Source organism: Peromyscus leucopus, chromosome 7 (assembly GCF_004664715.2).
Source record: "Peromyscus leucopus breed LL Stock chromosome 7, UCI_PerLeu_2.1, whole genome shotgun sequence".
NCBI classification, from domain to species: domain Eukaryota; kingdom Metazoa; phylum Chordata; class Mammalia; order Rodentia; family Cricetidae; genus Peromyscus; species Peromyscus leucopus.
Genome location: NC_051069.1, coordinates 91386464 through 91407165, shown reverse-complemented (window position 1 = coordinate 91407165; position 20702 = coordinate 91386464).

Sequence of the window (20702 nt, the reverse complement as noted above, 5' to 3'; positions counted from 1 at the left end):
AAAAGAGAGGGAGACGCTGGGGCCAGCCAGCCAGGCAACCCGCCAGATAGACAGACAGGGAGAAAACAGGAAAGTAGGACATACAGAATGAAAGAAAGGTAAAAAGCCCTGAAGCGAAATGTAGACGAAGAGAAACAGGTTAAATTAAGTTATAAGAGCTAATGGGACAAGCATAAGATAAGGCCAAGCATTCATAACTAATAATAGTCTCCATGTCATGATTTGGGGGCTGGTTGTCTGAGAAAGCCTGCTACAGAACCTCACTTGAAGAATTGCCTCCATCAGATTGTCCTTTGGTCAAGTCTATAGGGCATTTTCTTGATTGGTGGTTGATATAGCAGGACCTCACCCACTGTGGGTGGTGCCATTCCCCTATAAGTGGTCCTGGTTGTAAGAAAGCAAGCTGAGCAAACCAGTAAGCAGCATTCCACCATGGTATCTGCTTTAGTTCCTGACTTTAGGTTCTTACTTTGAGTTCCTGCCTTGGCATCCCTCAATGAAGGACTGTAAGCTGTAAGCCAAATAAACCCTTTCTTCCCCCAAGATGTTTTTGGTCATTGTTTTATCACAGTAACTGGAAAAAGAAAAGTGGTTCATTATTGTTTGATCTTTATTGCCTTCAATCAGAAGTTAGCTTGAGCATTCTGTACACTTACATCCTTTACACAGCCAATATATATATAGCAAGAAGACTTTATTAACTTTAATTTGCATTTTAAAGTATCCATTCAGGGGGCTGTGAAAATGGCTCTGTGGGCAGAAGCGCCTGCCAAGCAAGCCTGATGACTAGGATTCTGGAACTGACCATCCCTAGGGCTGGTATACAGGTAAAAGGATGACTCCACACATGCACCATGGTGTGTGCATGCCCATACACACACACACTAGAAATAAACTGCTGAGTGTAATAAAGTATTTGTAACCTTTGCACGGTTTTTGGTTGGTTGTCTAGCTCATTTGCAGTTCTTTCTCTACATCCCTTATCCTTTCACTTGGCTTACTCTTTTGCTTAAAGTCTGGGTTTTTATTTTTGTTAACTGACCATCTTTTCCATTATGGTTTCTGTATCTCGTGTCTTGCTTAAGAAGGACCTTCCAATTAATAATTTTTGTATTTTTAATGCTTTTGTTCTTTTCTCTTTAAAAAATTTGGTTTCTTCATCCAACTGGAAAGTATGTTTATGTGCAGCATATGACACAATTTTATTTTTTCCATATGGGGAACCATTTGTTGACAACATCGTGTATTGTATACCGAATATTGCATATCCCACTCAGTAGCTCTCTGGAACTTTAAGCAAAACAAGAACTTTCACCTGCTTCCACCCCTCCACATAGAGCTCTCCAGAACTCCACCTATGGTACCAAACATGTCAGCCAGGCATGTGTGGCAGTTGAGTGCTTGACACATGGCTGGTAGGAACTGAAGTAGGCTACGAATGGAAATATACACCAGGTCTTGAAGAATGTACAAGTGTCATTAATCTGGGTTACACTGGTCATGTGTCGAAGTGATACTATTTTAAATAGTTTGTGCCAAATTATATTGTTAAAATTCATTTCCCTTGTTTCTTTTTCACCCTCTTGAAAGCCACACAGCTAGCTCACCTGTATTTCTGCTGGGGAGCGATGGTCTAGCTTGAACGTCCAGATTGTTCGGGAATTCATTTTGATGGGTTACATTTTTTTCATGGCACTTTAAACAGCTCACTGATCGCATGAGTTACACAAAGCAGAAACGGAAGCAGGCAGTGATTAGAACAGCCAAAGTGTCATAGGTGATCTTTGTCTCTTATAAGCATAAAAACAAAAAAAAAAAAAAAAAAAAAAAATTAAAGTGAGCAGTGTTAAAAGAAATGCAAAAAAATAAACTTCATCAAAAAAACATTAAAATTGAAATGAACGTGAGTCCACTCAGTTGGTAAAGTGCTTACCACACAATGAGACAGAGTTTGAACTCAGATTAAAAGCGATAAGCGGGCAATGGTGGCACATGCCTCAGGAGGCAGAGGCAGGCAGATCTCTGTGAGTTTGAGGCCCGCATGGGCTACAGAGTGAGTTCCAGGAAAGGCACAAAGCTACACAGAGAAACTCTGTCTCGAAAAACCAAAAAAAAAAAAAAAAAAAAAAAAAAAAAAAAAAAAAAAAAAAAAAAAGAAGAAGAAAAGAAAGCCAGATATAGTGTACACACTTCTAGTTCCAGAGCAGGGGAGACTAGAGACAGGAAGATCTCCGGGGCTTGCTGACCAACCATCCCAGCCAAATCAGTGAGGTCAGGTTCAGTAAGAGACCCTCTCTCAAAAGGATAAGCAGTTGCTCCCACTCATGTCCAGGTTGTTCATGTAGATCTCATCCATTTCTCCATCATTGGGCGATCCTCGTGTCTTTCTTGGGGTCCTGTTTTCCAGGTAGCCTCACTGGTGATATAAGTAGCAGTCCAGTCATCCTTGTTCCACATCTAGTATCCTCCTATGAGTGAGTACATACCATACTTGTCTTTCTGAGTCTGGGTTACCTCACTCAGGATGATTTTTTCTAGATCCATCCATTTGCCTGCAAACCTCATGATGTCATTGTTTTTCTCTGCTGAGTAGTATTCCATTGTGTATATGTGCCACAATTTATTTATCCATTCTTCAGTTGAAGGGCATCTAGGTTGTTTCCAGGTTTTGGCTATTACAAACAATGCTGATATGAACATAGCTGAGCAAGTGCTCTTGTGGTAGGGAAAGAGAGCGGGAGATCCCAGCTGGATCAAGAACAGAGAGGGAGAACAAGGAATAGGAGACCATGGTAAATGAAGACCACACGAGAAAAGGAAGAAACAAAGTGCTAAAGAGGCCACAGAAATCACACACAGATACCCCACAAAAGACTGCTGGCAATGGCCGAGAGACAGCCGGGACTGACCTACTCTGGTGATGGGATGGCCAAACACCCTAATAGTTGTGCCAGAAACCCCATCTAAGGACTGAGGAATCTGGATGCAGACATGCACGGCTAGGCCCCGGGTGGAGCTCCAGGAGTCTAATTAGTGAGAAAGAGGAGGGTTTATATGAGCGAGAATTGTTGAAACGAAGGTTGCATAAAGCACAGGGACAAATAGCCAAACGAATGGAAACACATGAACTATGAACCAAAGGCTGAGGGCCCCAACTGGATCAGGCCTCTGAATAGGTGAGACAGTCGATTGGCTTGATCTGTTTGGGAGGCATCTAGGCAGTGGTACCAGGTCCTGGGCTCATTGCATGAGTTAGCTGTTTGAAACCTGGGACTTATGCAGGGACGCTTGGCTCAATCTGGGAGGAGGGGACAGGACCTGCCTGGACTGAGTCTATCAGATTAATCTCAGTCCTCAGGGGAGGCCTTGCTCTGGAGGAGGTGGGAATGGGGTGTGGGCTGGGAGGAAGGGGAGGGAGGCAGGAAGGGGGAGAACAAGGGAATCTGTGGCTGTTATGTAGAACTGAATAGTATTGTAAAATAAAATAAAATAATAAAAATAAAATAAAATAAAAGATAAAAAAAAAAAAAAAGATAAGCAGTTGAGCAGTTGGGGAAGATGCCAAGCATCAACCTCTATCCTCTGCCTGTGTGTGTGCTCAGGTGCATGGATGTGCACACATTCACACAAATACAGGCACATACGTAATTTTTATTCTAAATTTTATTTTGGGGGGCTGGAGAGATGGCTTAGTGATTAACAGCACTGGCTGTGCCGGGTGGTGGTGGCGCATGCCTTTAATCCCAGCACTCGGGAGGCAGAGCCAGGTGGATCTCTGTGAGGGCGAGATCTAGGACAGGGACCAAAACTACACAGAGAAACCCTGTCTCAGGGAAAAAAAAAAAAAAAGAGCTCTGGCTGCTCTTCCAGAAGACCTGGGTTCAAATCCCAGCACCCACGTGGTGGCTCACAAATGTCTGTTACTTCAGGTCCAGGTCCACCTTCACACCAATGCACATAAAATAAAGTTAAATAAAATTATTTTTATTTTTACCTTTCTTTTATTGTATGTGTATGAGTAATTTTCTCACATATATGTCTGCAAATTATGTGGGTGTCTGGTACCTAACGTCAGAAGAAGGCATCAGATCCCCCTGAAACTAGAGTTATGGACAGTTGTAAGCTGCCATGTGGGTGCTGGGAATCAAACCCAGATCCTCTGCAAAAACAGTAAGTGCTCTTGACTATGAGCATCTCTCCAGCCCCATTTTTTTTTTTTTTCAAGAAAAAGAAAAAACATGAGAATCCTTCCTAGTCAGTGCCTTGGGCTAAAGCCTGGAGATGCCTATTTGTGATAGTAGAAGGAATAGAGAGTCTTGGCTGGGTTGGAAGCCATATTAAAACTGCAGTGAGGATTATTTCTCACCAGTACAGCAGAAGTTTAACACATCCTATTGGCACAGATGTGGGGAAACAGACACTTGAATACCTTGCTGGTTTGGGTTTCAACTGATGCAAATCCTCCAGAGGGCAGTTTGACAATGCGTGGTGGCTGCAAAAGCTGGTGCCTCCTGACCCAGCACTTCAGCATCAAGGAGCTGATCTTCTGCTTACATCTGTGTATTTGTGTAAGAGTTAATATAAGAGATGACTTTAGCAACACTGTCTGCCAGAAGATTGAAAGCCTGGAGGCCTGTCAGTAGAAGGTGTCCATGTTTATGACCTATCATGAGTATCTTAGAAAAGATGGAAGTGGGTGACCATCTGGACCTTGGGTTAGGGATGTGGTTGGAGCCAAATGAAGAGACATTCACGGGCTTGGCAGGCACAAGTTGTCCCCTGAATCCATTCCCTCTTTGTCAACACTCATACAGTTTTGGCTATGCCAATCTGCCAGCCTCCCTTGGGTTTTACCTAAATTCTCACAGGTGGGATTCTTTGACTTGTGATCTCCTTTTCATGCTGGTGTGGCGGCCTCAACAGGGCACAGGGCCTGAACAGAGGTGGAGCAGGACAGTGGAAACGGCCTGTGACTCCTTACTCATCAACTTACTTACGCCGGGCAGACTTATGTGAGAAGGAAGTTTCTGTCAAACTGGAGTCACTGGGAACTCTGCTGCGATGGCTTTTTCTTCAAAGTGTTTGTTTATCAGAACACAGGCCTTTATTTAGGGAGAAAGCCTACAGAGTCTTCTGAATAAAGCCACCTGCAGGTCTGTACTTGATTTGAGCTCATTCACATTCCAAGCAACTGTTCCTGAGGTAAGAAGAGCCACACATGACTTTAGACTACTGACTAGATGCTTGCTTTAGAGTCCTTTCAGTGACTTGATGATTTTTAAAAGTTTTTCAGAAAAAAAAAAAGGCCTGGCGGCGGTGGTGCACACCTTTAATCCCGGCATTTGGGAGGCAGAGCCAAGTGGATCTGTGTGAGTTCGAGGCCAGCCTGGACTACAGAGTGAGTTCCAGGACAGGTACAAAAACTATATAGAGAAACCCTGTCTTGAAAAACCAAAAAGAAAAATTAAGAATTTTTTTTGGGGGGTGGGGTTATAGATTTGAAATTTGGGGGCACAAGAAAAAGGAAAAAGTGAGAGAAGACCCAAGGAATGTTCTTTTCAATTGTTCTTTTCAATTGTGACAATGTCTGCAGAGTTGGGGATGTGAACTCCACCCCAGTGCTCTCCTGTAGCTGAGTGCATTCCTAGTGGGGGTGATCAGATGTTCTAAAGCCAAGCAGCTAGCCTAATTTCCCCAGCATTCCCCACAATGCCAGCACACCTCTGTTTACTGTAACATGCTGCAGCAGAAAGAACAAGAGGAGTCCTCATGGCAGGGAAGCACCAAGCTCCCAAAAGTTGTCTATAGATTTAATAAAAATAAAATCTGTGTTTATTGAGCATTTATTATTGACTCATTACTGAACCAAGTGTTTTTATCTAATCATCTCAGTTAATTTTCAAAATAATCACACGTGATTGGTATTATTTAGATCCCATTTTATAGATGAGAAAAATGAGGCATGATTTGGGAAATGGTTCCAGTACTTTCCATACATCTAGAAAACGGTACAGCTGAATGTTGGTTGCAGGCCATTTGATTCTAGAGTCCACATTCGCCATTCTAAAGCAATAAGTTACTGTACTTTAAACTTCTTTCTTCGTTCTGACTCTTCCAGGCGTCTGTCTTCTCTGCTCTCTTTCAGGGTTGGTTTCCTCCATGATCCCCTAACCACTGGTTATTTGTCACCCTGGTCTTGTGTATTGTGAATTTAAAAAAAGAAAAAATTCTCCGGATGGATGGTTTGCCTACATGTGTGTCTGAGCATCATTTTCATGCCTGGTGCCGTGGAGCCAGAAGAGCCTGGAAATTGAATTACAGACAGCTGTGAGCTACCACATGGGTAGATGGGATTCGAACCCAGGTCCTCTGGAAGAGTAATGAGTGCTCTTAACCACTCTACCATCTATCTCTCCAGCCACTACATCTTGGAGGTGCAGGTTCTAGTGGTGTGCTCTGGGGAGCACATAGACTCTCTACGGGTTCATTTCCTACCCATGCTTTCTCGATCCTGGGGTTACTTGCTGCCAGGACATCCCTCTGCCTCCCTGGCCTCAGCTCAGGAGTAGTCACTCTCCAGGGGATAACGCTGCTGCTAATGCCTGCTCAGCACAGAAGGAGCAGAATGAAGATCCTCCAACCAGATGCTCTGAATTAAACGCGCTGGTGTTTACCCAGGGGCACCTTCCCCTTCCTTGAGTCCCTTGACCCTGAACTTGGAGCTGTTCCAAAGTCACTCCCACCTCCAAAGCGGGACCTTCTCTGGGTGTGTTTTACGGCGTGGTTTTCTCTGATCTTGTTTTGCTGCTAATTTGATACCATCTGCTTTCTTTTACATGATTTTTCAATTTTTTGAGGGGATCCATTCATAAGAAATAAAATGTTTCTGCATGACAAAATAACTATAAACAAAGGCAAAAAACAGAAGACAGAAATCTTTGCAGTTTCACCGCAGTCGAAGAACTGTGTTATGTGAGGAACTTTTGCCAGCTGACATAAACAGACATTGGTGTACACACATACACACATCTATAGTTCAACAACAATAAAAATAGGAAAGAAAAAAAAAAATCTACAGAAAATGCAAATAATTTGGAAATGTATTAAAACGCTTAATTCTAAAGGTCTTTTAAAAATATGTATTTATTTTTATTTTACATGTATGGCTATTTTGCCCACATGTTTGTCTGTATACTACTTGCATGCAGTCCCCACAGATGACAGAAGTTTCAGATCCCCTGGAACTGGAGTTACAGATGGTTGTGAGCCACCATGTGGATGCTGGGAATCAAACCCTGGCCCTCTGGAACAGCAATCAGTATTTTTAAAGCTGAGCAGTCTCTCCAGCCTCCTTAACCATAGTGAAAAGAAAAATTAACCTTCCCTAATCAATAATGGTGTGGTACTTTGAATAAAAATGATCCCTATAGGTTCATAGGGAGTGACACTATTAGGAGTTGTGACTTAGTTGGAGTAGGTGTGGCTTTGTTGGAGGAAGTGCCTCACTAGGGTGGTGGGCTTTGAGGTCTCAGAAACTCAAGCCAGATCTTTTCCTGCTGCCTGTAATTCGAAGTGTAGAACTCTCAGCTCCTTCTCCAGCACCATGTCTGCCTGCATGCTGCCATTCTTCCTGCCATGACAATAATGAACTAAACCTCTGAAACTGTAAGGAAGCCCCCATTTAAATGTTTACCTTAATAAGAGTTGCCATGGGCTGGGCAGTGGTGGTGCATGCCTTTAATCCCATCACTCGGAGAGGTAGAGGCAGTCGGATCTCTGTGAGTTCAAGGCCAGCCTGGTCTACAGAGCTAGTTCTAAGACAACTAGGGCTACACAGAGACACCCTGTCTCAAAAAACCAACCAAAAAAACAAAAACAAAAAACAAACAAACAAAAACAAAAAACAAAAACCCACTGTGACCAATAGAAACTGGACCACTTTCTAGCAGTTTAACAGCATGGTATTGGTCACAGTTGTGGACCAGTTTCTAACAGTTTGACAGCATGGTATTGGTCACAGTGTGGTGAAACAGGTACTTCCATACATGATTGATGGAGTGAAAAATCACTGGAGTCTCCTGTACAGATAATTTGACAATTATCTATCCATTTCACAGACGTATATTCTTTCCAGCTCAGCTCTTCCACTTCTAGTACTTCAATCTGACGATGTGTTTGCACATTAGGCGCACAAATGAGGCTACTGTCCTGGGTAGCTTTTTATTCTTTTTATTGCTATGATAAACACCAGGACCAAACGCAACTTGGGAGAGAATGGGTTTATTCCATTTTATGCCTCCACATCACAGTTCATCATTGAGGGGACTCAGGGTAAGAACTCAAAACAGGAACCTGGAGGCAGAAACTAAAGGAGAGGCCATGAAATGCCCTTCTCTGGCTTGCTCAGCTTGTTTTCTTAGACAACCCGGGACCACCACCTGTCCAGCGGGAGCCCTGCCTACAGTGGGCTGGACCCTCCAACTTCAATCGTCAATCTAGAAAATGCACCCCCTCCCCAGAGTTGCTCACAGGCCAACCTGATGGAGGCAGTTCCTCCATTGAGGTTTCCTCTTCCCAGATGACTTGAGTTTGTGTCAAGTTGAAAAATGCCCACCAACGCCGTCACCCACTGCACTGTTTTCATATGATGACAGAAGTCACTGGGAAGCACTCGCCCGTCTGCAGTGCAGTGTGTTACAAGCCACGGTGAGTGCGCCTGCGTTTATGGCCATAAAGAAAACCGAGAAGCCTCTTTCATGTATGGATTCTATATGGGAGCCAGAGAAAAAGCAGGGTGGCACAGAGGGCAAGAAGAGGAACAAAAATACAGTTAGGATGGCTTGAGTTTGCTGCTCATGGCTGACACCACCTGAGAATGACTGCCTGGGGCAAATGATTAGGGACCTGCTGAAAGAGAAATTTCCCTGCAGACCAATGGAACATTCTAGGCCTTCAGATCCAGGTGAGTGCTCTTCTTTCATCACGAGTTTGCTTTCTGATTCTCAGAACCCAGAAATGGCACGGTACTGACTAGATACTTTCCTGTTTTCCGCCTCTGTGGTAAGTCTGCTTCCCTGCCTCACTGGTCGCTTCTCTTTCCTGTGTTGTCCCCAACTTCAGGAAAGGGGTTTGGGATTGGGGAGGGGTGATAGGCATGCCCCTCCTCTGCTCTCTGCTCCCATCTGGTCATTTAAGTTCGATTTCCTTTTTATTTGTGTATTTATGAATTTGTTTGTTTTTGCAGTGTTAGGAATGAAACCCGGGGTCCCAATCATTCTAGGCATCCCTCTAATTCTTAATCTCTAGTGAATATGGTCATGCTCAAGATAGTATGAATGCACATGTGTGGAGAAAGACAGACAGAGAGCCACAGACACTGAGACAGAGAGGGATTTTAAGGAATTAGCTCACCTGCTGGTGGGACAGGCAAGACTGAAATCTGTAGCAGCCAAAGGCATTGGACATAGAAGGAAGAGTTAATGGTCAAGCCTCCAGGCTGAAACTTATGGACTAGAAACTCAGCCCAGGTTCCTTTGTTGTCTAGAAACCAGTCTTTGCTGTTAGGGCTACAACGAACAAGATGGGCCCACCCACCCGGTGGAAAGCGATCTCAGAGTCTACGGAGTTGAACATTAATTCCATCTAAGATATATTTGCATGGCATTATTTACACTGGTGTTTACCAAACAACTGGGCACCAGAGCTTCATCAAGTCGGCGTGCTTCAAGCACCACAGCCAGCCTTCCTGTGGCCGCTGTATTTATGCCATTCACTGCTGTTGCCGTCAAACAGGTCCTCACCACGCTCACGCCTGTGCTCAGCCGTGACACTTTCCAGACACCTGCGCTACAGCAGAGATCACAGGAGTGTCCTTGTCACTCATGTCAGAATCATTCCACGGTTTCCTCTAAACATTAGCGGAAGGATTTCCCACAGGAACTGGGCCCCCGTTGAAGTGGATTTCTTTTTGCTGGCCTCTTTATTGGATGAATTCATCTTGACATAATGGCAGCCATCTTGAGTTGTAGCAGAGAGGCTCAGGTCCAGAAGCACCTGATTGAGTTTTCCTGCATAGTTTCCCAGCAAACTGTAAATAGACACAACATTAGAGTGGCATGTGGAGTTTTACAGCTGGGCCGTGGTGCTAGGAATGTGCCTGTCTCTTTGATACCAGCGTAAGATAAACCAGGTACATTCCACTTTTATGAGGTCACTTTTGTCCTAGCCAATACACACAGCTCTCCTTCTGACCCAAACTGTGAGGGCCCCCTTGGTCTTGTTGCAGCCCAGGACCTTACTGCATCAGCAAGTCACCTGATGAACTACATTCTGTGTAATCCTGAATCTCTGTGCCCTTTTGTTTGGTGTTTCAGTCTCACGGCACCTTGGAGACTGGGTTGTCTCAAAACAATATAATGATAATAAAAATATAATGATAGCCACTCTATGAGCTTTCTCTGTGTTTTTGTGATATAATGTGTTTTGGGAAAGCACTTTTTTTTTTTTTTTAATGGTGCTGTCAGAGACATCATTAGCCCAAGAAAGAAGAGACATTTTCCCCCATTCAAAAGGGTCCTTGGGCAGAGGATGTGGTCAGTAGAGAGCTTATCTAGTGCGTATGAAACCCTGGGTTTGATCTTCAACTAAGCATAAACCAGATCTATGAGATGTGCCTATAATCCCAGTATTTGGGAAGTAGAGGCAGGAAGATTGTAAAGTCAAGGCTATATTTGACTGCCTAGTGAGCTTGAGATTACCCTGGACTATATAAAACCATACATAAAAAATAAATAAGGCCAGGCATTGCTGGCGCACACCTTTAATGCCAGCACTTGGGAGGCAGAGGCAGGCGGAGCTCTGTGAGTTCAAGGCCAGCCTGCTTTACAAAGTGAGTTCCAGGACAGCTGAGACTGTTACGTAGAGAAACCCTGTCCCGGGGGTGGGGGATGGGCAGGTGATGCTGAAGAAGGTGAATTGGGTGTGCTGAGAGTAGGAGTGAGATGGGGTGGGGTGGGAACAAAGCTTCCAGGCAAGAAGGCGTAGACCAGCCAACCGTGGCTTCGAAGAGGAGCATCTCAGGTACTATGAGGAGCTTGTCCTTGGACACTGAGCAGTTGCCCTGGGTGCTGCCAGGGTCCCAGTCTCTGAGTTCTGTCCGGGATACAGTGCCTGGAGGATCATCTCAGATTCCTGACTAGAGAGACGATGGCATTCTAAGCTGGAACCTACATTTTAGCAAGGGCTATACTACTGACTATCCTGGGGATACCCCAAGACCAGAAGTCATCTCCCCCAAGTGTTACTGACTTGACAAGCTTGGTTTCCAGAATGATCTATGAGAAGGAGAGAGAACACAGGAAATGACTGTCACAGGATATGCTATGGACCATGGTGACTAGGCCTCAGAGACAGATTTATTTATTGGAGAAAATAAAATGAGGGTACTATCATTCTTGTGCTTAGAGGGACCCTTGCTAGTTAGAAGGTGTACATTCTTTGATAATCTAACTTCGCTCTTAGACCCCTTCTGCTAAGTTCTGTTACCTCCAAAGTCTATCCTACATAGGGTCATTAACCCAAATGTCCTTCCTCTTTGGAGTCCATCTCCACCCAGGACTCTGGAGATTCTCCCTTCTTCCTGACAACACAATCTCTTGGAGGGTCAGTTTACACTGCCAGAACCTCTTGCTTATTGCAGTGCCCTTGTTTCTTCAAATCAAGCATTCTTCTGCAGGGAAAGCTAGAGGTCTCCAACCATTCCACACTATACCAGCTTCATAAGAGGTTAATAACTGTTCCAGCAGACTCTCTGTCCCTGAGTTTGGAAAGCACAGCCTACAAGTGCTTGCTTTGGGAGAGTCAGATGCGCGTAAGCAGCGAAGATGCTCAGAAGTACGTTAAGCGGCATTCCCCTCAGTCATTTCGTGCTCATTTCGTGGCAGGGCACTTCTCCCATGGCATGCCTGCTGGCACCGTCAGCTCTACAGACACCGTCTGGGACTCTGATGCAGTAGAAGGAACACCAGACATAGGACAAAAGGAACTTTGTCCAACTTAGCATGGCCTCCTGTACTTCCTTGGAGTAATCTCTTTCCGTTTGCAAAGTGAGTCGATAGGTCTGGTAGTTTTGTTCAGAGCTGTGACTGAATGGGAGTTTTTCTTGGAGCAATTTAAAAACTGGAGCTGAGCATTCATCCAAGAGTAAAGGCAGAGCATTGACTGGCAAACAGAGAGATCCTCCATGATCTGACAGAGCAGACCAGACCCCAACACCTAGACCTCCCCGGATCTATGACTCCAGGCACATTACAAGCCCTTGTTAGTGGAGTTGATAATGCCTGCTCCACAGTGGGCCCTAGGAGAAGGTGACATAAGATTTTTTTACATATAATATATACTGACTACAGTTTCTTCTCCCTGTTCCTCCCCACCTCCCCTCCCATCCAGATCTGCCCCCTTTCTGTCTCATTAGGAAACAAACAGGCTTCTAAGGGATAGTAATATAATATAAAATAAAATCTAATAAGATAAAACAAACACAAATACATCAGAATAGGACAAAACAAACGGAAGGAAAAGAGCCCAGGAAAAAGCACAAGAAACAGATGTAGACACAGAGACTCACTCGTTCACACACTCAGGAGTCCCATAAAAACACAAAACCAGAAGTCATATACACAAAGGACCTATACAGTTTAAAAAAAAAAAAAGGAAGAAATTAAGAAATGATAAAATTAAAAGAAGAAAGAGCCCTAACAAAACATTATAAGACAAGAAACTACCTAACATACCATTGAATTTGTTTTCTGTTGGCCATCTACTGCTGGTCATGTGGCCCACCCTTAAGTGTAGCTAATTATCCCAGTGAGAACTTCCTTGGAGAAAATGACATTTTCATTTGCAAGTGATTGTCAATTGAAGATACCCTCTGGGTTAGGGACGGGCATGTGTCCACTTCTGCTCTCAGCTTTAGGACCCCATCTGGTGCAGACCTGTGCAGGCCCTGTGCATGCTGGCTCAGTGTCATTCACACAGACGTGCTAGGAGAGGCTGTGGGGTTACTTTGAGACCCGTTAGGAAAGCCTTATACAGAGCTGAGACGGAACACTGAGGGTATCCATATTCCAAAGAAACTGTAGAAAAGAGTGACTAGAGGCTTGGGAGAAGCAGATGGGAGTTGTGGGATCTGGCGCAAGGATGTGGTTGCCGATTGTGTGAAGCGCTTTGGGGAGGAAACACTTGCCCAATATGTGGCAGGCCCTGGATTCCATCCTTATCAACACACACACACACACACACACACACACACACACACACACACACACGGGGGGGGGGTGCGGGGGGGACGGAAAATTTCACGCTGTTTCTAAGCTAAAAGGAATGTGCTAAAGAGGTCGAAGACACAGTTTCCCAAAGACGCCCACAGCTTGGGCCCGAAAGCTACCCTATGGTGTCTGTGGTGGGAGAGACAGCCAGACAGCCAGACAGTTCAGAAAGAGCCTATCACAGAGGGGCCAGCGTGTGCTGAGCAGGGAGGTCTGGTTGGCTGCAGACGCAGATCCTTTGATGTGGTAGGAAAGAAGAGCAAAGTTAGTTCACATTGGCTGCTTTTATTTTCTCTGGACGATGACAAAGTCATTTCTGGGTGAAAACACCAAGGAGTAGGGAAGTGATGCGGCCTTGCTAGCAAGATCAAATGTATGGAACTGCCAGTGAAGCCCGTGGATGCCTGGATGTACCAGAGAACTGTAGGTTGAAAGTGAAGCTGGAACTGGTAAGGGAAAGCCTCTGAAGTGACACCAGTCCCTGGTGTTAAGCAGTCTGGTGGCCGAGCAGATGGCCTGTGGGATTGGGGCTGTTGTATGGGGAACCTGAGCAGTGGGGAGAAATGGAACAAGGCTGCAAGAGGGTATTTAACCTGATGCATCAGAAACCATCTTGTCTGGATAGTTTCCAAATTAGATCAGAGGGACCAGAAACATTGAGACCCTTTTGCTTTAAAAAAAAAAAAAAAAAAAAAAAGCAAATCATGCTCATGGTGTCAAGCACATGCAAGCCTAGCACCACTGAGAGTCAGATCCAGGAGCATCCCTGAAGCTCACTGGCTAGCCAGCCTAGTCAAAGGGTGAGCTCCAAGATTACTTTTTAGGTGTGTGTGTGTGTGTGTGTGTGTGTGTGTGTGTGTGTGTGTGTGTATACATGTACATGGCACACACACATGCACAGGCACATGAGCATACCATGGCACACATGTAAAGGTTTCAGGAAAAATGGCAGAAATTGGTTTTCTCCTTCCACCACATAGATTCCAGGGATTAAACTCCAGTGTCCGTTGAGGGCAAGTGCCCTTACCCACTGCGCCCCAAGCTCCAGGTATAGTGAGACTCCGTCTGAAAATAGAAGGTGGAGAACAATAGAAGAAAACACCTGATATTGTCATCTGGCCTCCACATGTGCACACACAGGTGCAAACATAGGTGCACACATATAATACAAACACACACACACGCACACACACACACACACATCCCAAAATAAAGAACAAAAATTTAAATCATTTTTAAATAAAATGGTGGCAATTTAAACACAGCTTTTGTCTCAGCAATCTCCATAGACCTTTATGAAACAGAAGCAAATAGATTTTTCTTAAGCCCACAAACCCAGTTGAAAAGGGGGAATGGGAACAGAGACAGCGACAGCTAGCTACGTTTTGAAAGCTGAAGGCAGGTGAGTGACGGTGACTGACTTAGCTGAAGTCAGGAATTCGATGCTGCAGGTATCTCTGAAAATGGAACGCAAGAACTAAGAATGGGAGGACATATTGTCTCAAGGAGAAACATAGACACCCAGCGTCCTTGATCTGAAGATGGTGTCCTGGAAAGGATAAAACAGGTCCATGAACAGAAGGACAACAGGAACCAATGAGAGCTGAGATGGGATGGGTAAACAAAAGTGATACATGGGATAGGAAGAACCCTGCTTGCACCTCCAACTCTCACTCTTCATTCTCGGGAAGCTGGAAGGGAACTTTATCCCAGGAATTCTGATCTAAGAGAAAATACCTAAAGATGCTGGCAACTGGTGTTCTCAGACTCAGATTACTTTAGATCAAGGCCAGCGGTCAAAGGTCATCAGACTTTTAGCACTATATCCCTGAACATGAAAGGGAAACTGAGGATCACCCACCAAACAATGGAGGCAGTTCTGCAATATAAAAGGCAGAGACCAAGATAAATAGAAAAGTCTACAAGACAAGGTAGAAAGTACTTCACATATAGTTACTAATTCCTGGAGAAATTAGGGATAATGCAAAGGCTGTGAAAGAACAAATCTGTAATGAGCAAAAAGCATTCTTAGCAAAGCATGACAGAAGAAACTAAAAAGGCAACATTAAAGTTGGGACATGAGATTAAAGACATTTCCTAGAAAGCAACACAAAAACAAAGAACGGAAAGAAGGGGGCAGAGATGAACGAGGCTGTGTCTCATAGAGGTATGGCTTCCGAATCAGCAGGGGCTCCAGAAGAGAGAATAAAGGAGATTTTATTCAAGAGAGTAGTAAAGAAAAGTTTCCCAAGTCAAAGGACAATTTTGTAGATTGAATTGTTTTGCCAGATCCTTAGGGAAATATGTAAATATAAGATTTTATCAATATGCCAAATAAAATTCTAAAACTTTGGGTAGAGATCTTAAAGGGTGTCATTTTTCAATAGTGTTATCAAGAAGAGACTTATAGGGCTGGGCAGTGGTACGCCTTTAATTCCAGCGCTCAAGAGACAGAGGCTCTGAGTTCAAGGCTAGCCTAGTCTACAGAGTGAGTTCCAGAACAGCCAGGGCTATGCAGAGAAACTCTGTCTGAGAGAGAGAGAGAGAGAGAGAGAGAGAGAGAGAGAGAGAGAGAGAGAGAGAGAGAGAGAGAGAAGGAGACTTACAGTAGAGTCCATGAGTATTTACCGAAACAATCTAAAAGACGTGGAATGGCCAGGCTAATTCAGGTCACATGACACATGGATTTCAGGAAATAAGAAGAAATGCAAAGAGAATCCTTGGGAAGCTGATGAGGGCTACACCACCAGGACAGCAGCTATGCTGCAGGCCAAGAGAGTTAGAGACAGAGATATGGGAACTAATGTCTCCACAAAGAGAACATTGGTTTCATAGTGAAACAGTGGCTTGAAAACTTTAAGAGAAAGCCATTTCTGACTTACAGTCCTATACCCAGCCAAACTGTCCACTGCTGTGAAGAGAGAATAAAGATGCTTTCAATCAAGATCTCAAAGTACCCCAGGCAGTGGTGGTGATGCATGCCTTTAGCCCCAGCACTCAGGAGGCAGAGGCAGGTGGATTTCTGTGAGTTCGAGACCAGCCTGATCTACAGAATAAGTTCCAGGACAGGCTCCAAAGTGACATGCAGAAACTCTGTCTCAAAAAACCAAAAATTTTAAAACATTTTAAAAAAAAGATCTCAAAGTACATCATAAGACAACAACACCTTTAAAGTGTTATCTCCCATAAACCATTTCTTAGGAAGTTTTTTAGGATTTGCTTCATCATAATGAAGGACTAAACCAAGAACAAGAAGGCATGCTGTTACACTGTGTGAAAAATTGACATAAAAAAAGCTTCAGTATGAACACTGATACATGCTTGTGTGTAAGTTAACATCAATCTACATTATAGAGACAGTGAATTGGCATTTCAAACACCCTAATGAAGTACTCACACCCCAAGAGTGGTGGCATTAATCGTTTTTAGCTATTAAAATCTGTTCTTGTACAAGTAGAGTAATAAAAACCTCACAAATTCAGAAGCCTAATATCTTTAAAACAGTTTTTGAGGTCTAGCTTCTCACCGACAATATGCCTCAAACATACAAACATACATGCTTCATGGATCCATGCTGCCTAATCCAGCTGCGATGTAGGCTGTTCTGTTGTCAAAACACATTGCATCTACCTTAGAATGACTTTTTGTTTTGTTTTGTTTTTCGAGACAGGGTTTCTGTGTGTAATAGCCTTGGCTGTCCTGGAACTCACTGTGAGGAACCACCAGGCTAGCCTCCAACTCACAGAGATCTGCCTGCCTCTGCCTCTCAAGTGCAGAGGCATTTAATGTCCTGGTCTACAGAACAAGTTCCAGGACAGCCAGGACTACACAGAGAAACCCTGTCTCGAAAAACCAACAACAAAAAGCTACATGTTTCACATAGTTAGTGTTTATGTTGTTACAGCAATGTAAATTCTAAATATAAGTGGAGGAAGGAGAAGCTAGTAGTATGTGTCAGAGTTTTAAAAAAACAATACAAAACAAAAAACAAAACAACTCATCCATACTGGAATATTGGCAAATAACACCTAAACTGAAAACTCCAAAAGTAGCTATATAGCCCTATTCTTTGGCAATATAATGGGCACTATCATCAGTCAGATGGGGGAACAAAACCAGAAGGGGAAGGTAGGAAGAAAGGCAGGGGGTGCTGTTTGCCTTGTTTTGTTTGTTTAACTACATACCTTTGATGAAAATAAAAATTCAGCAAAAGCCGGGATGGCACACGCCTTTAATCGCAGCACCCAGGAAGCAGAGGCAGGTGGATCTTTGAATTTGAGGTCAGCCTGGTCTACAAAGTGAGTTCCAGAACAGCCAGGACTACACAGAGAAACCCTGTCTTGAAAAGCAAAAATAAAATCAGTAAAAAGATCAGAATGAGACGTAGACGTTAAACTGGATTCTGAGCACTCCACAGACTGAGCGTGCTGGAGGCGATTCTGTCCACTCCAGGACTGAGCGGCCTGCAGACTTCTTTCCACCTCGAGCTCAGTGATAACCGGTGTAACTTATGAGACAAGAGAGAATGTGAGGAGTATCCATTTACGGCAGCTAATAGCTGGGCCCTCACAGAGCCTGCTAATCCCTTCAGTCACCATAAATGGCTGTTGATAACCAGAGGGGCAAACTCCTTAGCGTAGCATTTCAAAGGAGTTCTATTCTCTGCTGGTTGAGGGATAAAGGAACCAGGAAAACACTCACAAACTTGGAGAATCAGTTCCTTTCCTGAATGTGTGTGTGTGTGTGTGTGTGTGTGTGTGTGTGTGTGTGTGTCAGTGTGTGCAAGTGAATTTGTGTGTGTGTGTGTGTGTGTGTGTGTGTGTGTGTGACTGCAACTTACACAAAGAAGTCAAGCTTTGTGCTGAGGAAGAGAGACTTACAGAGGAAGAGCAAGTGGTAACTAATAAATTATCCTTTGTTTACACTGTGAGCTCTGACGTGAGGAGAGAACTGTGTCCCTGAGAGGACATGGCTATGAGGGAAGGACATGCAGCAGGCTCCGCATCCCAGTTGAACTTGCTCATCCGGGCCTTTCACCCTCTGGAAAAGGGAAGCCAGAAGAATGGTGGCCTGAACCCAGTTTTTCATAGCCCCAAATGTAGCTTGCAGAGCTTCCGTGAGCTCATAGTCAGCTGAGAGCAGGAGCCACAGAGACCTGGTAACACCCACCTCCCCTGGAAGGATGACCTCAGCCCACCCCTAGAAGAAGGAAGGGTCAGGCCTAGCTGCTCTGAGTGAGGGAAGGACAAGAGGAGGCTCTGTAGGATGAAACAGAATAGGCCACTGACCAGAGATCCTAAGTCACAGCTGAGGAAGCACCACAGGCCATGGAATGTCAGCAGCCGGTAACAGCATGGCTCCCAAAGCATAGGTAACCGAAAGAGGGAGCCACTTCTTCCTCCTCAAGGTGTCTGATGGGAAAATCCTGAGATTACATCTGACCCCAGGAGGAGTACAGAGGACATGGAGGTGGAGCACTCAACTCCAGTTATGTAGTCACAACAAATTTGGCCTAGAAGTCATAGAGTGAGGTGGGCCACACAGAAGCCAGATCCAAGAAACAGGCTTGGAAATGAATAGCATTCCATTGCTGCATAGTTGTTTTGTTAATGCCTATAACTAGGTATTGTTTCTGACTTATTTATTCATTCATTCATTCAAAATAGGATCTCATTCTGTAGTTCAGTCAGGTCTAGAACTTTACTATTTAGTCCAGGCTGGACTCAACCCCATAATAATCCTCCTGTCTCTGCCCCCAAAGTCTGGCTTTGGGATAGTTACTGATATTCTTAAATTTGAAGAACCACACAGGCCTGAGACCCCAGCTGTCATAATCCTTTGACCCGTTGTTCACTGTTGATTGCCCAATGCCCGAACCTCATTCAGTTCTCACATACCCAGTGATGTGGCCCCGACAAAGCTCCATTTTACAGGCAAAGGAAGCAGAGTTTAATGGACGAAATAACTTGACCCAAGTAGGTAGTAAGTTGCTGAGCCAAAACTCAGACTCTGCCTGCACACATTCCAAAACCTGTGATGACTTTCAGGGGTGATATGTCCAACCGGGGCTCAGCCACAAAGCCTGGCTTTCTGCAGACAGTTGGTGTCTGGCATCTATCTGTGTGCGAGTGTGTGCATGCATCCATGTTCTGGGGGCTGCCAGTAACCAAGAAGGCCCAGCGGGGATGCATGAGTGGCAGTCAGGTGAGGCCCTGATGTGTACTCTGGTGCTCCAGCCTGTTGACAGTAGCTGGGGTGGCAGTGAACCAGAATGCCTTTTAGCTCCAGGCATGCATTTTTTTAACATGATTTTGAAACAGTTGAGGAATTTCTTAATTTTGGAATATGTTCAATAAATTGCTGCAAAGTGAGGTATTCAGCCCGGCTTCTTTAAACGTGTGCCAAGGAGCTGTCAACTTAAATCCCCCCAAATCATAACATTAACAGTTCTGTGTTCTGGCAAGATCCATCAAGCCCTGTGCTCTCCCTGTGAAATTCCTCCACATCTGTCTTCTTTCTTTCTCAAGGCTCAGGTCTCTACATTTGCTCACACCTTCACTGGAGCAGTCCAGCCCACTGCTGTGGCCTCATCTACTCAGAAAACAGGCGGGGAGTACCACGTGGGTCAGCACTGGCTCGGAGCTAGGGGCCACGATGAAGGACGTGTAGTTCTTGCCTAGATTCATCTCCCAGATTGAGAAAAAAGATGAGAACTTGTGGCCCAGCTTGTGCCACTGCCCTCCTCAAATTGCTTTCTTCCAGTGAAGTCCTGTTTTGTCTGCTGCCTCCTAGACTACATTTCCCATGTTCCTTTGGGCTCAGGTGGGGCCACAGGATCAAGTTCTTAGCAAGGTTACTTGAGGGAAGTGATGGGCATGGGTATCAGTGGTGACTCCTCCACCTCCCTTCCTCCTTCCTTCCAAACAGGATCTGGTGGTGACAATGTTTCCATCAGGCAGTTGATCACATTGTACAGGTTGCCACATTGTCTGGATCAGGGTAGCTGACAGACCTTGAGAAGCCAGTCCCAGAACTGTTCCACGGGAGATAAAAATTAACACCTATATAGTTTGAATAATTGCATTTTTGGAACTCTTTATTATTGACATGTGCCTTTACCTTAACCATAGCAGAAATATTTTTTATTTATTTTTATTTCATGTGCATGGGTGTTGGGTCCATGGGTGTTGGGTCCCTTGGAACTAGAATTACAGTTGTGAGCTGCCATGTGGGTGCTGAGAATTGAACCTGGGTCCTCTGGAAAATCGTCCCTGCTCTTAACTGCTGAGCCACCTCTCCAGTCCCAGCAGGAATGAGGGAAGGAAGGAAGGAAGAAAGGAAGGAAGGAAGGAAGGAAGGAAGGGAGAGAGGAAGGGA